The sequence below is a fragment of the Dama dama genome, chromosome 4, assembly GCF_033118175.1.
Source record: "Dama dama isolate Ldn47 chromosome 4, ASM3311817v1, whole genome shotgun sequence".
Taxonomy (NCBI): Eukaryota; Metazoa; Chordata; class Mammalia; order Artiodactyla; family Cervidae; genus Dama; species Dama dama.
Genome location: NC_083684.1, coordinates 32162313 through 32176810, shown reverse-complemented (window position 1 = coordinate 32176810; position 14498 = coordinate 32162313). Strand labels below are relative to the sequence as shown.

The 14498-nt window shown below is 42.5% G+C and overlaps 2 pseudogenes; one reads left to right on the top strand and one right to left on the bottom strand.

Annotated features, from left to right (window-relative positions):
* Positions 1 to 9805, bottom strand: part of LOC133055035 (SNRPN upstream reading frame protein-like) — a 225128-nt pseudogene extending 215323 nt beyond the window's left edge.
* LOC133052325 (peptidyl-prolyl cis-trans isomerase A-like) lies at positions 1780 to 2316 on the top strand (annotated as a pseudogene).
* Positions 9806 to 14498: the final 4693 nt, after the last annotated feature.

Below are 14498 nucleotides of genomic sequence, written 5' to 3'. Positions count from 1 at the left end.
GAGAGGCCACAGGGCAGTATCTATCTTTTCCCTGGGTGCTTAAGTTTATCTATGACCTGGCCTTCCACCTCCCCACGCCCTGGGTATAAAGGTCGTAAATGTCCTTCTATCTGCGTAGGCTCAGGTCAGCACACAGATTCTGACTCTTATGTTATACTGGTCATTTAACTTTCCCTCTCTCATTTTCTTACGTGTAAAGCAGTAGGTCAAGGCATAGTATCCCACCGAGCTCTTAATGCCCTGACACAGGGCAGTGCCCCTTCTGAGGTTAATGTGAGGATGTCAGGGGGAGGGATACAGTTAGGAGACATATACAGCTAATGCATCCGGCCATAAAAGTAACTGGGTTCCATTTGCATTTGAAAGTAACAAAGAGAAAAGGAGAAAATCATGTTAATAGCCTACAATATCTTGCCAAATAAATTTAAAGGAAAAGTGTCACATTGACTCTTACCTTTGGATCAACTCCTGCAAACCCACCTTGCCCCCCACACCCCACCCTCAGGGCAACAGCATTGTTTGAAGTCAACTCTGTAGCTTAAAATTTAAACAGCTATATATATATTTCCGGAGTCTATCCCATCCCTATTATTTTAGTTACTGCGGCTGGTTATTTGACACTCATCTTTGATTCTATCTTCAGCTATCAACCCTTCAATATCTATACTCTTCTTTACCTCTAATCCATCCCAGGGGTCAATTAAAAGCTTCGGACATAAATCTCCGCTCCATTAGCCTACATAGAATTCATTCTCTGCTCATCCTGTTTTAAGTATCTGCATTTTTGTGTATCAAATCTACCTCTGTGGTTTTAACCTTTTTAAAATAAAGTTCTTATTCCCAAACACTAAATGTCTCCCCATGAAGTAAAGGTCCAAATATCTCAGCCTGGTTTTTGAGTATTTTCACAACCTGACCCCAAATGTCCTGCATCACACTTTCTGTTTCCCTCCTTGAATTCTGGAGACCACTCAAGATAAACTGGCTGCTGGCCCCAGAGTGCACTCCTGGACCCTCTCCTCAACATGTGTGCATGCTGTTTCCCACCTGCAAGGAGACCTCCATCCACCATCTGTTCATGTCTAAACCATCCTTCAGCATCAAATGTCACCTTTCCTAAAGACCTCCCTCAACTCCCACACAGAAGGGATCTTTCCCTTCACTGAACCTCACTGCCCTCTCTCTAGCATTAAATACAATGTGATGACTCCATAGACGGAGTTCTTCATCATTTCACTCAAACTTTTCTTAGTGCAACAAATTAATCTCTGAGGAGTTTGGATCCTGGCCATTTATTAGACCTGGGATCGTTTATTTAACCTCTTGCTTCATTCACTTACTTGCAAAATGGGGGTAAGACTTCCCTGGTGGTCCAGGGGCTATGACTCTGTGCTTCCAATGCAGGGGGCCTGAGTTCAATCATTGGTCAGGGAACTAGATCCCACATGCAGCAGCTAAAGATCCCATGTGTTGCAACTAAGACCCAATGCAGCCAAATAAAATAAAATAAATACATAAATAAATAAATAAAATGGGGGTAAGAATGATTCCTACTTCATTTAGGTTAGTATGAGGATGTCGTGAGATAACATATGACCAGTACTTAGCTGGCTGTCTGACACAGAAGAGCTCACTAAATTTTAGCTTTGGTTCTTGTTTATTTGTTTCTGTGGAAATTACTCTCCAAAGAGAGTTCCCTCTCTGTAAGTGTGTGCTACTTCACCCATTACCACTACTACTACCCCTCCTCTTGAGTCAAGACTTCCCTTGGTGAATAAAATGCAACAGGCCTTGCAGACGCCACCACCCCAGAGCCTTCTATATTGCCCAGCGTTGGTCAGTCCCACTGTGTTCTTCAACACTGCTGACAACAGCGAGTCTTTGGACCACGTCTCCTTCGAGCTGTTTGCAGACAAAGTTCCAAGACAGTGGAAAACTTTCATGATCTGAGCACTGGGGGGAAAGGATAAATCCTGCTTTAACAGAATAATTCCAGGATTTATGTGCCAGGGTGGTGACTGCACATGCCATAATGGCACGGGTGGCAAGTCCATCTCTGGGAAGAAATTTGATGATAAGAATTTCATCCTGAAATATACAGGTCCTGGCCTCTTGTCCATGGCAAACACGGGCCCCAACACAAACAGTTTGCAATTTTTCATCTGCACGGCTAAGACTAACTGGTTGGATGGCAAGCATGTGGTCTTTGGCAAGGTGAAGGAGGTCATGAATATTGTGGAAGCCATAGAGAGCTTTGGGTCCAGAAACTGCAATACCAGCAAGAAGATCACCACTGTTGACTGTGGAAAAATCTAATAAATTTGACATTTTTTATCCTTAAAAGTAAATAAATAAAATGCAACAGAAGTGGTATCACTTCTGGTCTTCTCCTTTAAAAAGTCAGGCAGCTTCTGCCCTCTCCCTGGTAAAACCAGGCACCTCGCTGCAAAGAAACTTGAACTAGACTATTGGATGATGAGACCACAAAGAAAGAGAAAGGCCATATGGAAGAGCACTGAGATGCCAGACATATGAGTGATGCCATATTGGATCTTCCAGCCAAGCTCAATAGCCAGCTGAATGCATGTGCATGAGAGACTCCCCAAGCAAGACAAGCAGAAAAACTGCCCATTTGAGCCTCAGAAACCTTAAAGTCAGCCCTGGATTTATGGGAAATCATAAATTACTATATAGATAACTAAAACAACATCTATCCACTTTCCCCTCTACTAGACCATGAGATCCTTATGGGTAAGGATCATATCAAATTTACATTTGTATCATCAGCTCCTAAACAGACAGAAGCTTGAATTAATTCATATATTAATACACTAGTGGAGTATCTGAGTGGCTAAGGCAGAGATGTTTGAACGGAAAGCTACTGAATGAATTATTTCCTATCTCTTTATGAGGATACTGGACATACAGAATCAAAGCCCAGGGTAAAAAAAGCATTAATACAATCTGACAACCTAAGCAAGAGGACCATTTTTGAAAGCTCCAGGCTCAGCATCTTGGTTAAACACTTCCCTTTCAAAACAACCTGGATCCGTGTCAACTTCTAAGACACTGGCAACCTGGGCAGCCTGAGGAAAGGAAATGGGAAACTTGGATTTATTGCACCAAATTGAAACTGCAGAGGGAAACAGACGGGAGATAAAACGTTCCGTGATGTTGACATTTTTCCACCCATTCAAGCAGTGATTGCTGCTCACCATCTGTCTTGGCTCCAGAGAGTTGGGTCTTTGAGCATTGAAAGAGCTTCCTTCTGTCACTTCTGCAGAATGATATCAAATGTATCACCTCTTAAGATTATATCTTATCTAACAGAGTATAGCTCTGTCCCTTTAAGCCTGACAGCCCATCCCCAGATCAAAAGACCTAAAAAGAAGTTATCTCATCCAGCTTTTTCTCTTTCTCAAATTTTGTCCTAAACCATAACCCTCTTGTTTTTACATCTCTTTTCTGTTAAGAATCTTGCCTATGTCCTCAGACTCTTACTATGCACCAGAGGTTCTGATCCCACGCTCTTCGCCAACCACAATGATTTATTTTCCCATGAACTTTCCAACTTCGGGTTATATGAACAAAGTGAAACCATACCACCTCAGTCATACCACCTTCTGGCCAAAGCATCCAGAGTAAACCCTTGTGATCTCTATAATTTCTGGGCGTTACACATGAGATCTCAGATGAAGCCCACATTCCATCCGCTGGAAAACATTTTACACGAATCCTTTGGAAATGGGTTATGAAGAGAAACAAAAGGATCAAGGATGTGATCCTGTTAACTTGAGCAGATGTGAATGAAACCCCGTGCCAGATGCACTTGATAGTTTTCACTCTTAACTTGTGATCAAGTCAAAAGTCATGTCCTCCACAATAATTTCTGTTAATTCTCAAGGTTCTTATACTCTCACTGCCACTGCAGGCTGCACTTTCCGAGTCTAATGAATTCTTGTTCCTAGTTCTAACAATGCCACGTGTACATGTACTGAGCCTCAAATCCCTTTCTTACGTCATAAAATGCTTCTTGAGTCTCTCATATGCGAGTGCAACAAAACCCAGTCACTGTGGTCTAGGACATAATAACCCAGTGAAAGGACTGAAAGAAAAAAAAAAAACAGTAGACAAACACAGCAGTGAACACTCCTCCAGGAAAAGTCGAATGTGCTCTGTAGAGCACCACCTCATTCTGGAGGTGAGCTGGGAGAACAGAACAAGATTCCCAGGGAAATAAAAAGCAGGAGATACTTACACTCAAAGTATGAGCCATTAAAACAGACAAATCCCAAGTTACAGCTAGACATTTCAGTATGTCTCAATAATTGATGGAACAAATGGACAGGAAATCAGCAAAGAGGTGGCAGATTTGAACAGCTATCAACCAGCTTGACCTGAGGGACATTTACAAAACACTCAACCCAACAATGTCAGGATACACATTCTGCTCAAATGCATACAGAACAGTCACCAACAAAAACCCTATACTGGGTCATACCCCAAATCTCAGTTATTTCTAAAGGACGCAACTCCCAAAAAGTATTTTTCTCTGACCACAAAGAAATTAAATTAGAAATCAATAACAAAAAGATTTCTGAAAAAAATCCCCAAAGTTTTTAAAACTAAATACATATATAAGGAATCCACAGGTCAAAAACAAAATCAAAAGGGAAATTAGAAAATACTTTGAACAGGAGGAAAATGAAAATATGAGAATTTATGGAATGTCACCAAAGCAGAGAAATTTATAAGACAAAATGCTTATATTAGAAAAGAAAAATCAATTTCACTTTCCACATTAAAAATTACAAGTAGAAGATAAAGTTAAACCCACATTAAGCAGAAGAAAGGATATACTAAAGATCAAAGTGGAAATAAATGAAACAGCAAACAAAAAGGCAATAGAAAAAAAAAAATGAAGCCAAAGTTGCTTCTCTGAGGTCAATAAAATTAATAAAACTCTAGCCATAATGATTAAGAGAAAAAGAGAAAAGACACAAATTGCCAACATAATGAATGAAAGAGCTACAACATTTAAATTTCTACAGGGAATTCTCTGGCAGTCCAGTGGTAGAACTTGTTATTTTCACTGCTGGGACCCAGGTTCCATCCCTGGTCTGGGAACTAAGATCCTGCAAGCCATATGGTACAGTCAAAAATAAAAAAGTAAATTTCTACAGATATTAAAGGAAAAAAGCAAATACAGGGGACTTCCCTGATGGTCCCGTGGTTAAGACGCGGCACTTCCAATGCAGCATGGGCATGGGTTTGATCCCTAGCTGGGGAACTAAGATCCCACATTCCACTCACCCAAAAAATAAATAAATTTTAAAAATAAAAGTAAATATAATGAACAACCTTATGACAATAAATACAAAAACTTAGATGAAATGGACAAATTCCTTAGATGACACAAATGACCAAAGCTCATTAAAGAAAACATATGGCAACCTGAAAATGTCTATCAATGAAAGGAACCTAAACCATAACTTAAAACACCCCAGCAAAGGAGAATGGATATTGTGTATGTATGGCTGAGTCTCTTCACCGTTCACCTGAAACTATTACAGCATTGTTAATCAGCTATACCCCAATATGAAATAAAAAGTTTTTAAAAATAAATAAGGTATTGTATATACAGGGGGAAAAAAAAGTATATATACATCCTAATGTTCACTGCAGCACTGTTTACAACAGCCAAGACGTGGAAGCAATCTAAATGTCCCTCGTCAGTGGATAAAAATGTGGTGCAATGGAAGATACAATGGAGTATCACTCAATGATTAAAGAGAATGAAATAATGCCATCTGCAGGAACATGGATGGATCTGGAGATCATCATACTAAGTGAAGTAAGTCAGAGAAAGACAAGTAGCATACAATATCACTTATATGTGGAATTTTTAGAAGTGGTACAAACGAACTTATCTACAAAACAGAAACAGACTTACAGGCTTAGAGAAAGAACTGATAGTAACAGACGGATGCGGGGGGTGGACAGGGGGAAGCGTTGAAGGAGGGACAGATTGGGAATTTAGGACTGATATGTACACGCTGCTATATTTAAAACAGATAAGCAACAAGGACCCACTGTTTAGCACAGGGAACTCTGCTCAATATTCTATAATAACCTAACTGGGAAAAGAATTTGAAAAAGATAGATATATGTATATGTTTAACTGAATCACTTTGCTGTACATTTAAAAGTAACAAAACATTGTTAACTATCCAATATAAAGTAAAAATTTTTTTAAATAGTAGCTGCACCATTAAAAAAGAAGAAAACTCCAGGCCAGATGACTTCCTAGTGCATTCTATCAAATATTTAAAGAAATAATTTCAATTCAATAGAAACTCTTTCAAAAATTGAGAAAGGACTACTTGCTAACTTATTCTGAGGACAGCAGTACCCCAACAACAAAATCAGAAAAAGACATTACAAGAAAAGAAACAGACCAATATTCCTCTTGAACATAGATGGCAAAAATTCTAAACAAAATTTTAGCAAATCAAAACCAACAACATATTAAATCGATAATATATCAGGACTATGTGGGATTTTTCCAAGGAATGCAGGGTTATTTTAACATTCAAAATTCAATCAATGTAATTTACTATGTTACACAGTAAACTAACTGAAGACAAAAAAAATATGATAATCTTAACAGCCACAGAAAAAGCATTTGCCAAAATCCAACATCCAATCCTGATTTTTAAAAAAACTTCTGGAAACAAGAAACAGAAGAGAACTTCTCCAATCTGAGAAAAGCCATCCACACACATAGACACAAACACATACAAAAACAGTTAACATCATACTGAATGGTGAAAAACTTGAATGTTTTCCTCCTAAGATCAAGAACAAGTCAAGGATTTCCACTCTTCATCACTTCTACCGAACACTGTACTGGAAGTTCTAGACAGTGTAATCAAGCAAGAAAAAGAAATAAACAGTATCCAGATGGTAAAGGAAGAAGGGAAATGTTAATCTTTATTCACAGATACTATGATAACCTATTTGGAAGAAGACAAAATCAACCAAAAAACTATTAGAATAAATAGATGAGTATAGGAAAGGTGTAGGATTCAAGATCAATACCTAAAAATCAATTATATTTGTATATGCTTCTACAGTTGGAATCTGAATTTTTAAAAAATCACTTAAAACAGGTAAAATATTAATTAGGGATAAACCAGAAAAAGATGGGAAAGACCCAAACAGTGAAAACAAATGTTGCTGAGAGAAATTAGGGATGAATTAAACAAATGGAGAGCTATACTTTGACCCTGGGTCAGAAGACTCAGAGTTGTTAAGACATCAATTCTCCTCCAAACTGATCTGCAGATTCAAAGCAATCTCAATCAAAATCTTAGCAGACATTTTTGTAGACATTGATAAGGTAACTCAAGAATTCATATGAAAAGATCAAGAGCCTAGAATAACCAAAAACAACTTAGAAAAAGAACAAATTTGAAGGACTAACATAATTCATTTTAAGAGTTTTTCTTCTTTTAAACTAGAGTGAACAAATAAGCATGGCTTTCTATAAAAACAGACAAACAGAGTAGTGAGTCCAGAGGAAAAAAAACCTACACATACACGAACAGCTGGATTTTTACAAAGGCACACAGACAATGCAGAAAGGAAAGTCTTAACAACAAACAGTGCTGTAACAACTGGATATAAATATACTCTCTGGCAACTCTTGACCTTGGCTCCCATCAGCTAGCAACTTACTGGGCACCATGCTAGTCAGCCAGGAACCCACTCTGCATTCTGTCCTGCTCCCCACTGCTGACCACCACCCAGCTTGCCTCCCCTGTGTAAATCATTCATTCCGGCTGTTTACTCAGCCCCCACGGACAGCTGAGGAGGGCACCCCCAGGGACTCTCTCCAGACCTGTGGTCCCCTGGGCCTGCCATAACTGCTGCCATCCTCCCTGCAGTGACCAGCCTCTGCGCCAGGAAGGGATTTCTGGATCCTGCCGGGGTGCAGATCTGAAGCGAGGCCCACTGACAGGCAGAGCCGGACAGCCAGGGCCTGGGCAGTGAGTTGTCCCCCCGGCTCCTCTCCGACCCCCAGGTCCCACTTACAGAGCCTTCCCAGAAATTGGACACAAGTCAAGCTCTGGTTAAAAAATGGGTCCTTACCACAAATGCCCCCGGGGCCTAGGCCTAGAAGTTGAACCAGTGGAGGGTCAAGGAGAAGACAACAGAGGATGGAGGGGATCAAGGCAAACTACACTATCCTGGTGGCAGCTGACTCCTGCCTACCCTGACATGAACCAGTATTGTCACAGCCTGGCTTTTTAAGGAGAAGATGGGAATCCAGATTTTCACGTGTAACTGTCTGAGTTCTAAGTGTCGTCAGTGAATCTAAAGTAAAAGAAAAGCCACAAGAGGCCAACACCCCAGTTCTGAAGCCACATTCAGCCTCAGATGCCAGCAGATCCCAGGTTAAACCCTTGCAGGCGTGGGATCAGCTCTGGTCCTGGGTGCCTGCGAGGGCAGGTGTGAGCTGGAGGAGCCCCAGGCAGGGCTTTTTGCTTCCATCTGGGGACAGCAGCCCAGCCACAGCTCAGCTTCCCAGCTGCCTTCCCCGGCCAGGGCCAGACTCCCGAAGTAGCTGTCGTCTCAGCCCCGCCACCTGGAAGAAAAAGTGATGAGACTGGCAAAACCTACCACACATGATGAGAGCAAATACGGCCATGCCTTTGCACTTCTGCTAGGTGACGGTCTTGCTTAAGATGAGCCCTCTGAACCTGGGGAGAGAAACAGCAAGTGGTTAGAGTGGATCCTTGCCACCCTTCTCCACAAAGGCCACCCTATCAGCCCGTGCCCCCAGCTAAGCACTTTTCTGGCCACCCTCAAAATATCTGTGGTGGCCCAGCTCGTTTCTCCAGGGTCCTCTGCACCCCACACAGGCGTTTCCACCTCTGTTTTGAGTCTTGGCTCTTTCAGAAGGTTCATCTGATGATATCAGCCCACTGAAAACACAAGGACCCCCTCGGAGACCACTTAGCTGGTGGATCACTGCCACCTGAGCTGCTCTTCAGCAGAAAGCTGAAATCTGCAAACGTCTTCCACGTTCCCCCTCCATCTTCCCAGAAGACCCGCCCCATCCAGGCCCTGTAGTTTATCAAAGGCCTGGCGCCCAGAAGCTTCTGGAAGGAAATACACCTTGACCACAGCTTCGCCACCCTGAGAGTCAGTTCGGAAAGCACATCGGAAAGGACTGGGGTGGTCCCCTTCTGGGCCCACGAGCAGAAAGGGCCCGGGAGGATGCGGCTGGAGGGCGGAAGGTGTGGGCTGGGAGGGAGGCCCGGGGCCCGGCGGCCCTAACCCCACCGCCCTGTGGGTCCCACCAGCGACGGCACCATGGAAGGGGTCCTGCTCGGGCAGGGCACATGCCGGGGAGCTGTGATGCCAGCCCGGCTCCTGCCGAAGCCACCCCGGAGGGCCCCCTCGGCGCCCTCCTTTCTCCCCGAGCACAAACCTCGGCCTGCTTTGCACGCCCTGTGGCACCTGCTCCCACCGCGGGAGCCACTAAGACAGACCGCAGCCTGGGTCATCCCCGGAACCTGGGCCCAGGCCGGAGCCCACACCCCGGGCACAGGCGGCCTCTTCGCCCCCCGGACCCCACCTCCGCCTGCCTCCCGCGCGCACGCAGAGTCACCGGCCTCGTGCAGCAGGGTCCCCCGACCCCCGGCGCGCCCAGAGCAGGCTCAGGGGTGCGCACGCCTTCTTAGCGGCCGCAGGCGCGGCGTCCAGGCGCCGCTCCGTGTCCCCTGCCCTTCTCCCCAGGAAACAACCGTCGCCCGTGCGTCCGCCCTCCACCGCCTCTCCCAGCGGCCCGGCAGCTGCAGGGAAGGACCGGCCCCCACAGGCCCCGTGCTCGCGGCGGGCGTCCCCGGAAGGAGGCGGGCCCGGGAGTCCGACGCCCTGGAAATGGCAGCCTGGAAAGGCAGCTACTCCTGCCCGGATCCTTCCAGCACTGTGGGGACCGCCTCCCAGACCACACGGCAGGCTTGACGGCCGAGGGCTCTGCAGCTAGCACGCACCTGACTGGTGCCCGGTCGGAGACCCGCGTGCCCCCGAGAAAACCCATCGGCCAGCCGCAGGGACGGGCGACCCAACACAACACAGCGTCCAGGGCGTCGGGTGGGGCGTGGGGCCGAGCGCAGACTGAAGAGGGTCTGCGGAGGCCTGTGACTCCGAGCCTCTGTAAATTAACTCAATCACTACCCGCTGCACAGATCTTTGAAATTCACTTTGGGTTGGTTTTCTTGTTTTTTAGAGTAAAATTATTCCACAATGTTGTGTTAGTTTCTGTGCAATAAAGTGAAATTTGAAAAATAAAATTAGGTCATCTTATCAAAGAGAGAGAGGAAGGAAGGGATCTCAAACAAACAAGCTAATTGTACACCTCAAGGAAATGGAAAAAGAAGAATAAACTAAAGTTAGGAGAAGGAATAAAGATGAGGGTGGGAATAAATGAAATAGATAATAGAAAAACAATAGAAAATATTCATGAAACTCAGATCTGGTTTTCTTTTTTTTTTTTCGTTGGAGGCTAATTACTTCACAACATTTCAGTGGGTTTTGTCATACATTGACATGAATCAGCCATGGAGTTACATGTATTCCCCATCCCGATCCCCGCTCCCACCTCCCTCTCCACCCGATTCCTCTGGGTCTTCCCAGTGCACCAGGCCCGAGCACTTGTCTCATGCATCCCACCTGGGCTGGTGATCTGTTTCACCATAGATAATATACATGCTGTTGTTTCAAAACATCCCACCCTCACCTTCTCCCACAGAGTTCAAAAGTCTGTTCTGTACTTCTGTGTCTCTTTTTCTGTTTTGCATATAGGGTTATCATTACCATCTTTCTAAATTCCATATATATGTGTTAGTATGCTGTAATGTTCTTTATCTTTCTGGCTTACTTCACTCTGTATAATGGGCTCCAGTTTCATCCATCTCATTAGAACTGATTCAAATGAATTCTTTTTAACGGCTGAGTAATATTCCATGGTGTATATGTACCACAGCTTCCTTATCCATTCATCTGCGGATGGGCATCTAGGTTGCTTCCATGTCCTGGCTATTATAAACAGTGCTGCGATGAATATTGGGGTGCACATGTCTCTTTCAGATCTGGTTTCCTCAGTGTGTATGCCCAGAAGTGGTATTGCTGGGTCATATGGCAGTTCTATTTCCAGTTTTTTAAGAAATCTCCACACTGTTTTCCATAGTGGCTGTTCTAGTTTGCATTCCCACCAACAGTGTAAGAGGGTTCCCTTTTCTTCACACCGTCTCCAGCATTTATTGCTTGTAGACTTTTGGATAGCAGCCATCCTGACCGGCGTGTAATGGTACCTCATTGTGGTTTTGATTTGCATTTCTCTAATAATGAGTGATGTTGAGCATCTTTTCATGTATTTGTTAGCCATCTGTATGTCTTCTTTGGAGAAATGTCTGTTTAGTTCTTTGGCCCATTTTTTGATTGGGTCATTTATTTTTCTGGAATTGAGCTTCAGGAGTTGCTTGTATATTTTTGAGATTAATCCTTTGTCTGTTTCTTCATTTGCTACTGTTTTCTCCCAATCTGAGGGCTGTCTTTGACAAAGGAGGCAAGGATATACAATGGAAAAAAGACAACCTCTTTAACAAGTGGTGCTGGGAAAACTGGTCAACCACTTGTAAAAGAATAAAACTAGAACACTTTCTAACACCATACACAAAAATAAACTCAAAATGGATTAAAGATCTAAACGTTAAGACCAGAAACTATAAAACTCCTAAAGGAGAACATAGGCAAAACACTCTCCAACATAAATCACAGCAAGATCCTCTATGACCCACCTCCCAGAATATTGGAAATAAAAGCAAAACTAAACAAATGGGACCTAATGAAACTTAAAAGCTTTTGCACAACAAAGGAGACTATAAGTAAGGTGAAAAGATCTGGGTTTTGTTTTGTTTTTTAACGACAAAGAAAGTTTGACAAATCTCTAGGTAGACTAGGAAAAAAGACTCAAAATTATAAATGAAAGAAGAGACATTACAACTAATATTATAGAAATGCAAAGGATCATAGAAGACTACCACAAACATTTATTTATACGCCCACAAATTGGACAACCTAGGAGAAGCAGACGAATTCCTGGAAACACACAACCTACCAAGAATGAATAATGAGGAAACAGAAAATCTGGACAGACCATTAATCAGTACAGAGATTGAATCAGTAATCAAAAATCTTGCAACACAGAGAAGAACAGGCTCTGATGACCCCATCAATTAATTCTACCAAATATTTAAAGAAGAATTAACGTCAAGCCTTCTCAAACTCTTCCAAAAATTTAAGAAGAGGGAACGCTTCCAAACTCATTTTAAAAGGACAGCATTACTCTGATACCAAAGCCAAAGACATTACAAGAAAAGAAAATTACAGGTCAAGATCTCTGATGAATATACATGCAAAAATCCTTAAAATACTAGCAAATTAAATTCAACAACACATTAAAAGGGTCATATACCATGACCAAGTGAAATTTATCCCTGAATGCAAGGATTGTTCAATATACACAAATCAGTAAGTGTGGTATAGCACATTAACAAAATAAAGGACAAAAATCATAGGATCATTTCAGTAGATGCAGAAAAGACATTTGACAAAATCCAATACCCATTCATTATAAGAACTCTCAACAAAATGAGTATGGAGGGAACATAATAACATAAAGGCCATGTATGACAGCTAACATTATACTAAATGGTAAAAAACTGAAAGCTTTCTCTCTAAGATCAGGAACAAGACAAGGGTGCCCATTCGGACCACTTTTATCCAATATAGTTATGGAACTCCTACTCAGAGCATTTAGACAGGGAAAAGAAATAAAGGCATCCAAATTGGAAAGGAAGAAGTAAAAATGCCTCTGTTTACAGAGGACATGATATTATATAAAGGAAACCCTAAAGAGTCTGCCAGAAAAAAAAAATGCTAGTAGTAATACACAAATTCAGTAAAGATGCAGGATGTAAAATCGTATTCAAAAACCAGCTGCATTTCTACCCAGTGGTTTAAATTCTCTGGGCCACATTGGGGTTGTCCGCAAAAAGAAGTGAGAACAAATGAACCCTTGCTAGAATATGATGGAGAAGAATTCAATTCTCTAAAATTCTTAGGAGAATACCTGGGTGGGGGTGGGGAGTTTCTAAAGTGATTATTATAAGTCCCTGTCTCCTGCCCAGCATTTCTAAAGGGACTGAACCTATTCCTTGGACAGCGAAGGGTGATTCCAGCAGGCAGATGGGAACTGAACACCACAAGTATCAATAAATAAGTCTTGGATGTCACTTTACAGTCTTTTTGGAAGCCAGGTGGAGGGGGGGTAGGTAATGAGAATTTCTTTCCACAGGCTCTCTGTGATCAGCCACACAGCAAAAAGATCCCAGGATCCTCATTCCCAGGGCTCTCTGCCACTGGTCCCCAGTCTCATAAATCCAAGAGGAACCAAATCATGTGCCCGAACTCTCCATCTATCGGTGACAGAACCCAACTGCTCTTCCCTACTGGACACACACACACCCCTTCCAATGTTCACCTGCTTTTCTGACCCATCAGCTACTCTACTCTGGAAAAGTAATGGTATTAGTTTTTTGAAATTTTGATCAGAAGTCAAGGTAGACATTCAGGTCACCATCACTGTCGGAAATATTTACCAGAAGGAGAAACATAGCAAGGTAATATGTTGAAATATTTAATCTCTATTGTATGTTTCCCAATTCCATGTCCTAGGAGATGAACAAATAATTGGTCGTGTTACCATTGCCTCAGGAGAAAAACGAGGCTAAGTTTAAATCAGACAGAATTTTTATCTAAATGTTAACCCTCAGGAAGAAGAAGATTAAGAGGTATGGACACCTTAGGGCTTGTAATGGGTAATTTTATGTGTCAATTTGACATCCGATGCTGTAAAGAGCAATATTGCATAGGAACCTGGAATGTTAGGTCCATGAATCAAGGCAAATTGGAAGTGGTCAAACAGGAGATGGCAAGAGTGAATGTCAACATTCTAGGAATCAGCAAACTAAAATGGGACAGGAATGGGTGAATTTAACTTAGATGACCATTTTATCTTCTGCTGTGGGCAGGAATCCCTTAGAAGAAATGGAGTAGCCATCATGGTCAACAAAAGAGTCCAAAATGCAGTACTTGGATTGCAATCTCAAAAATGACAGAATGATCTCTGTTTGTTTCCAAGGCAAACCATTCAATATCACAGTAATCCAAGCCTATGCCCCAGCCAGTAACACTGAAGAAGCTGAAGTTGAACAGTTCTATGAAGACCTACAAGGCCTTTTAGAACTAACACCCAAAAAAGATGTCCTTTTTATTATAGGGGACTGGAATGCAAAAGTAGGAAGTCAAGAAACACCTGGAGTAACAGGCAAATTTGGCCTTGGAATATGGAATGAAGCAGGGCA